General features: G+C 38.1%; 1 protein-coding gene and 1 pseudogene across 1 annotated transcript in view; one reads left to right on the top strand and one right to left on the bottom strand.

Moving 5' to 3' along the window:
- OSTF1 (osteoclast stimulating factor 1) overlaps positions 1-10745 on the bottom strand; it is a 50778-nt gene that overhangs the window by 32166 nt on the left and 7867 nt on the right. The gene's annotated exons all lie outside the window — the stretch shown is intronic.
- LOC120598080 (uncharacterized) lies at positions 4745-4861 on the top strand (annotated as a pseudogene).

Genomic DNA, 10745 nt, shown 5'->3' with positions numbered 1-10745 from the left:
CACACACACACAATCTTAAATGACAGCACCAATTATGGGGAAACTTCACATTCTACTTTACATGTATTCTCTATATTCATTATACTGAGAATGCATTACTTTTATGACCAATGAAGACAATAAAAGTACTTTCATGGGGGAAGGGGAAGCATTATTTCTTCTAAAATGTCCTAATACAGAAGAGCAGCTCAGATCCCGTCCCTGTCGTTGGTGTGTCTGCAAGAAAACACGATTTTTGCAATATGAATTCTAGTGCCACTTCTTTTCTGTTCTACCTAGGGAAGTTAACAAGCTGAAGAAAAGGTGACATTTTTTTGTTTGGAGTTTATTTTTTACCCTCACCCACAGGCCTGAGAAAGGAAACATCAAGCGGAAGGAGGAGTTGCCAGGAGAGTATTTTCTGCTGATTAGATTGGCTCTCTCTGAGAGGGGAGACTATCTTGATTACTTCCAAACTTTCCAACAAGAATTTATACAGGAAGCAGTCAACTCGTGACCAAAATCAATACTGACAGAACTTTCTTTTTCCTTTGAGGGAATTTTGGAAACAAGATCCAATGTCAAGTTAATAAGCGTAAATAAAATTCAGTATAAAGAATTTGAAAAAAATACCTGGAGTGTGACAAAGCTGCTGGTTTTTGTAATTATATCTTCTGTGATTGTCTTTTTTAAAATGTTCACAACTAAAAGGAAGTGGGAGATTTACTTGCACTTTGATAAACACTTGAATGTCAGGCAACTCTTTAGGCTGTTATACAAAGGAACATTCTCTTTGTTTAACGCTATAGAAATACTTCCACACACACAATCCTATTTATCAATTAATGTTGGGACATTTCCCTCTTGTGGATCCCTTTTACTCTCTATATTATAAAAGTCTGGGCTTTAATTTATTCCATTCTCAAAACTAAGTCAAGTAGAAATGAAAGAATACAAAAGGAACAACCAGAGGATATGAAAGAACTGCATTTAAAAAAAATAAAAAAAAAAAAAAACAAAACCAGATGACTTTCATGTTTACAGTTTACCAACCGTGGATAGTCTCTCAAAAGAATAATGTTTAATAATACTTAATACACTGGTCATTTTCAACTCTATTGTGAGTGATGTTCTAAAAGTATACAAGAAATCAAGATACTCTGTTTCTACAGTATTGTCCTTGCAGACATCTAAAAAAATAATAATAAACATATTAATAAATCATCAAGGGCAGACACTGATCAATTCCAAATTTATTTAAAGAAGGCAGATTCACAAATTTAAACTAGTCATGTTCTTGCATATGCAGGGGAGGCTAACTTAGATGCCTTCTTCAGGCACCGTCCATCTTGATCATTTTCTCATGGAAGTCTGGTTATACATAACAAAGAGAGAAAAGTAGAGCTAAGAAGACTGAGTGAATTACCTGAAATCACCTTGGAATTCACCCTGAATTAAGTTTGGAAAGAGGCCCAATCTTTTGTCTGATGCTTTATGTGGAACTCACATGAACTAGCATGTGAATGGTATTAAGGATTTCAGTAGAACTGGCTTCCTGATGTAAACAAGGTAAGTAAATTCCCATTACACCCCAAGCAGCTGGTCCCTGGATGCCTTTTCACTGTGCTGGCTCCTCGCCTTGCCAGTCACACCCTTTCCATTTCTCTGCAACCTCACCCTGCCCCTGTAGAGAAGTCCTCTGTAGTCAGTCATCAGCCAAACACTATTTGTCTTTGGAGTTGGGCTCACCCCATACATCAATAAACTATTTGTCCACAGCAGCTGAGGCAGCTAGAAGGAAGGGGTTTTTAGACTGGGCCTGGTACAGGCGAAGGGTAAAAGAATTTGGTTTCTGAGGTTTGCAAACAGAGTATGGATTGCTATACCTCTAAGGCCCTGAAATAGCACCCAGATGAACTTGCAGCTTACAGACTCAAACATAAAATTTCTAAGCTACTTAATTCTTTGTTGGGGAAGGAGTGGAAGAGAAGCTTCTAGAGTCAGCCACTAAGACAGCATTAAAAAAGCACTTCTCACTATAATGGACAGACATAGAATATACAGAAAGAGAAATGCCTTTTCGAATATCAGACCCTTAGCTGTCTATAACAGACCAATTATTTCATTTATGTTCTGCTTAAGAACTCAGGAAGCATGAGACATTTAGGACTTCATTTAAAATGACTATAACTACTACATACGTACTATGATGGCTGCATCTAAAAATACTGACAATGCTAAGTGTTAAGAAACATATAGAACAACCAAGCAGAACTCTCAGACACCACCAGTGGGCATGTAAACTGGTACAACCATTACTGAAAATCATTTAGCAGTAGCATTAATTCATTTTTTATCTGTCTTACCATGCCGTTGAGATCTTAAATTTCATTTCGGGGGAAGGAACATAACTAGAAAACCTTCCTTGTATCTTTTGTAGGACTAAGATATTACGTATAAAGAGACCCCCTCCGGGACAGTGTCACTGCTCAGTGTCACTGCAGTGTCACTGTAGAGTACACTGAGTCTCAACATTTTTAACATAATTCTTTGACACTATCAACAGCAGCCTGATGAGACTTGTGTGAAACTGAGTAAACATTCTCAAATGAGGTCTGTGCAAAAGAAAAATATTTTGGTGCTAGCTCTGCCAGCTTAGCTGTCGCCTGCGGTGATACTGCCACCAACTTAGTAAGCTTTCCTTCTTCCCTAATAGAAAATGGCTGAGATCAAGACCTACCTCCTCTTCATCTGGGCTTGAAGATTGCTTAATGCTAATGATGCAATTTCACTAACGGCACTCACACAAAGGACACAATGGTTGCCCCAAAATTATTAGCAATTGCTGTTTCTCAACATTAACTCTCCATCTATATCAATAATTTTTACTATTTATATAATAATTTTTGGACATATAAAATTTGCAGCCTCACAATCATCAATTATAGCAACATTTTACTCTCCAATAATAAAAATACATTTAAACTTTCAATTGAGAGAATTTTCATTTATAAAGCATAAAACAGGACATTCGGAATAAGTTACATTTAGAGTGCTTACCTGTTTTTCAAAGTGAATATTAAGATAACAATAAATTCAAATGGCATGTCTCGTTTGCATTACTGGTGCCACTACACTGGTTAGACAAGACGGTTTCCTATGCAATCTGCAATCCTTTTTCTAGTACAAGTCTAGGTGTGCCAGAAATGACACTGAAGTAGGCATTCCTCCATTTGGCCAGTTGGCCAAAGCTGAATGGCAGATTTAGGAAGAAATTTGAGGCTACAGTAGACTACTATGTACCCCTATATTTAGTGTTTGTTTGTATGTACCAGATCATTAAGTAAAACATGTATCTTACTGAAGATCGAGGTCAAAAAACATTTGAAAGCCACTCCTTCAGACTATCTGATCAAATCAGGAATTTTGCTACAAGACACTCTAAAAGAATAAGTACTATTTCCTCTGTTTGGTGAATTTCAAAACTCCGCTAGCGTATAAAAAATAACATTCTCCTATCTCTCCCAAAAACATATAGATTATAACCAATATTAGAGCTTTCAAAAAGAAAGCTGAGGAAGAGAATTATCTGAACAAAGGAAAAACATGGAAAACTAAGAATTTATCATATCCATATAGTTCTCACATTTGTCTAAGAGAACATGGGGACTATTAACTTAATTTACATGCTGTGTGTATTTTAAAAAGTGTCACCCCCTCTGAATATTCTCAAAGTAAAAGTATTATTTCTACTAGGCATATTTAAATTATTCCATTAAACATGTAACAGGATGTTTTCTGCTCAAAACCAAAACAGAAAGAGTCTATGTGATAGTATCCACGTATCCACGAGTCAAGGCCATTTGATTGCTGGAGTGAAAGGAAACAGCTGTGCTCTGTTGGGTCTACACAGAGCTCCCTGGGCTTTATGGATTCCAAAAGCTCATAAAAGAGGTGATTAGCTCAGAACAGCCTTCTTGGTGAAGCTCTTTCTATTCATGTCATTCCACAAAAGCCCACTGCTCTTGAAAATAAAACACAGAGGCTATAACACTTGCAAAGAAAATCATTATGTGAATGTAGCAATGTCCAAGAGTTTCTGATGTAAAGAATAAGTTTCTTCTCTCAAATCCAATGAATTCTATTTTCATATATACCTTTAAAGGCTATAACTAATAAAAATGACTATGAACAAAATATTTTTATCTCTCTTTACTCCAACACCACCACTTCCCTGTGGCTTCCCCTTACCCAATCCAAAATGAAACCTAAAGAATTTGAAACGTGTCTTGATTTCAGCTGCAGGAATGGCAGACTCATTAAAAACAGTAGCCAGTGTATTTTCTGACAAGAGGGTTCTGTTTATTAACAGTGTGCCTTTCTTATCCATTTTTTCTTTTGCTTACACTTTTCAGTGCCTTTCAGTAAACTTAGTTACTTTTACATCTTTAGGAGCCATAATTGCGGGTTATTTTTATTTCTTCTCTATGGTGCAATAGAAAAGTCCCAAAGAGCAGGGTTCAAAATTTCAAACGACATGTTCATTACCAGCTATGTCACGACTGGCTAAAAATTAGAGAGGGGGCAATGGCCCCTAAAGACTCTTCACCCCAAGACAAACTGCTTCCAAAGTCAGTCTGAGGAGACCGCAGGGATGAATGGAAGAAAATTATTTCAGGACGTGGTTCCATAGTATAGCGGTTAGCACGTCAGCTTTCCACACAGAAGGTCCTGGGTTCACGCCCCAGTGGAGCCACGGTCCATGGTTTACAGCCATGCCACCCTGAACAAGCCTGATTGTCTAATGTTGGAAGCTAAGCAGGGTCGGGCCTGGTTAGTAATTAGATGGGGGACCACCTAGGAAGACCAGGTGCTGTAGGCATAAATAATAATCAATAATAAAAAAAATTATTTCAGTCCTTGGAATTTCACTGAAAAAAGGTTACAGTGGTCACGCCACCTTCTGCAAAAGGCAAAATGAGTCCAAGGGCTGGCTCACGACAGCAACACCTGTTTCTGTATAACCTGTGAGCTAAGAATGGCTTTACATTTTTAAATGGTTAGTGTAGTAGAGGGGGTGAGAAATCAAAATAATAATATTTCAAGACAAATGAAAACTATCTGAAATTCAAATTGCAGCATCTGTAAATAAAGTTTTATTGGAAACAGACAATATTTGCATACTATGGCTGCCATCAAACTACAACGGCAGGATTGAGCCGTTGTGGGTCACAGAGACCATCTGTGACCCACAAAGCCTAAGATATTTACTACCTGGCCTTTTATAGAAAAAATTTTCTGATTTCTAGCCTATGGTCCCTTTTTCTATAAGTAACAAGTCAGACCACAGGAGCATTATGGTATATTGTGAAGAGCTGTGGGTCCAAATCTGCCTCTCACTGACCCAAAAGCAATCTCGGTCTCGGCCTCTTCCTATGCGAAATGACTGAGTGAGCAAATAAATCTATACATCCAAGATTGAGACAGAAAATCCCCTAACACCAAAATCCCTAATTCAAAATGAAATCACCCATCTATACTCACGTTTATGGGACAGTTACCACGTGTCAGACACCACGCAGAGCGTGGGCAAGCAGCAACTCATTTAATCTTCAATACATTATTAACCCTATTTTACAGCTGAAGAAACTGAAGTTAGAGAGGGTACATAACTAGTCCAGGTCTACACAGCTACAAAGGGGCAGAAATGGGGTGTAAACCCAGGCTACCTGGCTCCAGGGCCCACACTCTGAACACCCTGGATGCAGTTCAGAGAGCTGAGCTTTTAATGCTGGCATGCTGAGATTAAATGAGACTAAACAATTAACATAAATAAATTACTGAGTGAAGTTCCTGAGGCATTTTATGTACACATAAGTGTTAGCTATTATTAAATACTATAAATTTTAACTTATTTGGGAGTTTATTCCTTGTGTCTTTATCCATACTGGCAAGATAGCCTTATCAAAATCCGACTGCTGTATATGAGAGAATTTATCATTTATAATATCCCAGCAAAGAAATCGTAATGCTTTTGTTATTCAAACAAAGGATAGCATCTAGTATCATATATCTCTCAGTGGCTATTAAAGAATTAAATGTGAGTTTTAAGTTATTGTTTTTCAAACCTTTAGCTATTGTCTTTGGTCTGCTCAGGCTGCCTTAACAAAAATACCATAGACTAGGTGGCTTAAACCACAGACATTTATTTCTCACAGTTCTACAGGCTGGGAAGACCAAGGTGCTACCCAACTCTATTTCTGCTGAGAACTCTCTTTCTGGCTTGCAGGTGGCTCCCTTCTCACCGTGTGCTCAAATGGAATTTTTTGGACACACAGAGAGATCTCTCTACCTTTTCCTATAAAACCACTAATCGCATTATGTGGGCCCCTTGGGAAATTAATTAGGGTTAGATTAGGTCATCAGGGAGTTAGGGCTTCAATATATGAATTGGGGCAGCGGGCATAAACATTCAGTCCATAACAGCTATGAATACATAACTATAGAAAAACCAGAAATGTATGAACATGTAAATGTATATATATGCTGGAATACAGGTTACCACAATAATAATAAAAATTAGCTTTTTGGAGATACATTTATGTTTCACTGTTATGTAAAAAAGGCTAGTGGCAATATATAAAACAAAAATACACAAAGAAGAAAAACTGGAAGGAAACAATATCAAAATGTTAAGTTATTTCTGGGCAGTAGAACTATGAGCCATGTTTAGTTTATTTTCTAAATTGTCTATAAAGAATAGGAATTCCATACATAACCAGGAAAACTTATCCTTTTTTAATGCCCTACTGAAGAACAACTTAAAAGTTATTTGTACTTCATCCGCAGAGTATTTTAATGAGTTATTTTTTGTCCTCTTTGTCTCCCTTATCTCACCACTAAGAAGAAAAAAAAAATCAGTGAAGAGATAAAGCAACTGCAATAGGAAGTATGCTTGCAAAATGAGACTACAGAGGACATGTAAGTAACACAGTGGAGATGTAGGCTGGATAGGAGGTGGCATCTACTTTGATTTTGGAAAGATAACAGGAGTAGCTGATGCAAAGAGGTGCAGGGGCAGGGTAGGGCAGACCCAGAATACAGAATAGTATATAGACAGAGGAACTGGAGGTGGTTAGTGCAGGCAGGCGGATGCCCCAGCTTGCCTGGTTCTGAAAGTAGAGATTGTTTATGGACAGGGGAGCTAGACAGAGGTCTGAAGGGTCTGGGAAGACCCAAGGAGTCCAGGTGATTCCCAGAAAAGGTCAAAGAAATATTCAGGTATTTTCCCAAGCCAGGTCAGATTCTGGGAGAAGGAAGAGGGTCCCACGAGAATAAAGTCCCTAAAGAATGACAGAGAAGTCCCTAGAGTTTCCCAGAGAATGACAAAGGTCAGCAAGTGAAAAGCTGTGGTTTTCTGGGGTTATATTTAAAATAGGGTAATTATAGGACCATTCTTATGAAAATGTCCCCTCCACTAGAGGCCTGAGGGTCACAAACTTAGATTCAGTGACAAATTTCAACTACTGGAAGGCCCAAGGCACCTTTCACACCCACTGCTGAGGTGGCAAGTTGCTCAAGAACTTTAACTCTTTCATTAATGGATGCCCAGAAGCTCATTTTCCTTTCTGGGGTTGTGCAGGGACTTAAGGGAAGGCAGGAGATTAAGACATTTGGAATTTGCCCTTAAACTTCTCGGAATAACCTTAGTCCCCTCCCAAACCCTTGAGCCTGAAGAATTATTTGCTGTTTGTCATGTGGATGGGTTGACAGTGAAAATAACCTCCACTTGCAGAGATAGAAGAGGGAAAACTCGGGTGTTCTCTAGGGCAGCTGGCTTTCCACCAATACACAGTGGTCGTCTAAACTGTAGACTTTCATAATAATTACTAGGAATTTGCCCTCCTTTAGTACCCACTATCCAGCTATAGAAGTAATCAGTCTTCTCTTGTCATCTATCTTAAGAAATTACACTTCTTTAACTACGATCTTAAAGATATTTAGTGGAAAATTAATACTCAAGAGCACTATAATAGTTCTATGAACAGAATTTGTTGTTGAGTTCTAGAGATTTAGCAATAAAACTTATACCCATTAGTACAATTCTATGTTCTTAAAATTGTCACTATATCAGAATCCCTATAAATATATTAATGTTATTTTCTAATAAAAAAAAAAAGAGAGAGAGAGAGGTTTTTGGTTTCTTGTGTGACAACTACATTAATTGACAGAAGAATGCGTGGGCTGAGAACTACTTTCTTAGAGGAAGAATAGTCCCTTTTCCAGAGAGAAGCATTGAAAACTCTCCTTCCTGGAATAAAATTAAAAGAATTTCTATAAAGCAAGGTCTGAACTTGAATCCATTGCTTAAAACTGTTATCTCCAAAAAAGAAAAGAAAAAATGTTGGAGAAAGAAGGATTCTGAACAATATTTCGCAAGAAGTTAATGTTTAAAACTAGCTAAAGATATATTCCTCAACCTCAACCTACGGAGCTGATATTATCAAGTTATAATTAGCTTTTTGCAAACATAAAAGTCTTCATAGTCTCAAAGGCCTATGAATAACCACATTTTGAATAACCACATTTTGCAAGGGTCTCTTTGGCCATGAAGGTAGGATCCAGACACATTTCTGCATGGCTACCTCAATGTTCTCTTTCTCAAGGCAGCTGCAAAAACAAAACAAAACAAAAAACAGCAACAACCAAAACACAACTCCACTGCCTTGTGTAGCCAGAGCCTAAGTGAAATCAGATCAGACATAATTATGAACATATTATGTCTCCACCCTAAAGCTCTTCCCATCCTTTCCTCTCTCTCCATGTTTGCCATGAAAATCTGGACTTATGAAAAGTCATTAAAGTACTTAATTCCTCCATATGTTTGCATTCACATGGCACTGAGCATAGGGATTAGCAGGAAGATAGGTATCATCGAAAATGTCCCAGGGTTTTATAAGAAGCACAGGATGAAATTATGTAGAAATTTGGAGAATTATTTGAAAAGTCGGTCTAAAGCAATGAAAATTTAAAAATACATTTAGAATCAAGTGAAAAAACAAGGCCAGGGTGATCTAGGTACTCACTTATCAAGGACCTAGCAAGTTAATAAGAAAATTGGGGCCAGAATTTCACCCCAAAGCTAACGTTCATTTTCCATTTACTATATTATGCCTCTTCCTCCTCCAACTCACTGTATTAGCCCATCTTTATGCCTAAAGTCCTATCATTAAAGAGTATAGTAACGGGAATATAGAGTACAGCATAGGAAAAGAGTCAATAGTATTTTAATGGCTATGTGTAGAGCCAGATGAGTGATACAGTAATCAGGGGGATCACTTCATAAACTATAAATGTCTAACCAAACTGAGAAAAAAAAAAAAACATTTAAAAAAAGAAGTACAGAAATACAGAAGCCCCCCTTATCCTCAGGGAATATGTTCAAAAACCCTCAGTGGATGCCTGAAATCGCAGATAGTACCAAAACCCTATATATACTATATTTTTTCCCTACAAATACATACCTTTTCACATAAAGGAAGCACTTCGCTTTGTCATATCTGAATTGCCAGTATCACTACTCTAGTGCTTTGGGGCCATTATTAAGTAAAATTAGAGTTATGTGAACATGAGCCCTGTGATACGGAGACAGTCAATCTGATAACCAAGAAAACTACTATGAAACTAACGGGCGGGTAATATATATAGTATGGATCCACTGGAAAAAGGGATGGTTCACGTCCCGGGCAGGATGGCGTGAGATTTCATCATGTTACTCAGAACAGTGAGCAATTAATAACTTATGAATTATTTCTGGAACTTTCCATTTAATGGTTGTCTGTGGGTAACTAAAACTGTGGAAAGTGAAATTATGTATAAGGGAGACTACTATAGTTCATTGGAAAAGGGAATTCCTTTCTGAAATCTTGTTTTTCGCTTATCTTATTTTTTAATGTAAGCACCCTTGGGAAAGGGATTACCATAAATCAATGATCAGTTTAACACAGAAGGTGAATTTGTTCATCGGATGTGAAGGAGTGAGTTAGTTTTCTCTCGGGGCCCTGCGAAATTGAGATAAGAGGAAACCAAGTTCCAGGTGATGTCAACAAAGAAAACAAGGACAGTCCTGACCGAGATACTGTAGTAAGGCTCTCTGGGCACATGGCACTGGTCCCTTGAGGTGCAGTAATCAAAGGTCAAAGAACAACTAGCTATGGTGTTCAGGTCTGCCTAAGGATAGGTCTGAAAAAGGAAGGGTATCCAAGAATAAATCCATTCAAGAGTACCAACAGACCCAGGCCAATCTTAGTGTCATGGTCCATCTGAAAGGCACAGGTGTGTTAGCCAAAAGTCTAAAAGATATGAGACATGCATCCAAGCAGGAAAAAAGCAGGCCAATGATAAGGGTTCGGGGCAGACCAAGCAGCAGATATCTTGGTGCCAGTCAACAAGAGAGGCCAGAACAGATATCAAGACATCAGAGAGACCTAGTACCAACCAAGAATTGAAAAATGGGCAGAAGCCCATTGTGAAGAACAGAGCTCCTACCACGCCAGTGTCAAGTCCCAGGGACCTTTAGAGGTATATTCAGGTAAAGAAGTGGTCTTTGAGAGCGGGAAGGCATTAGGCAAGGATCAGAAGCAGCCCTGTGGATGGGACAGGTTCTTTGAAAGTGGAAGTGGGCAGTCACCATAAGCGGTGACTCCTACTTCACATTTCACCTTAACACAGGTCCAGGTTCTCATTGATGACTTAGATTTAGAACT

The sequence above is a fragment of the Pteropus medius genome, unplaced genomic scaffold (genome assembly GCF_902729225.1).
Source record: "Pteropus medius unplaced genomic scaffold, Ma_sr-lr_union100, whole genome shotgun sequence".
In the NCBI taxonomy this organism is placed as follows: Eukaryota; Metazoa; Chordata; class Mammalia; order Chiroptera; family Pteropodidae; genus Pteropus; species Pteropus medius.
This window is presented reverse-complemented; position numbering and strand designations above follow the sequence as displayed.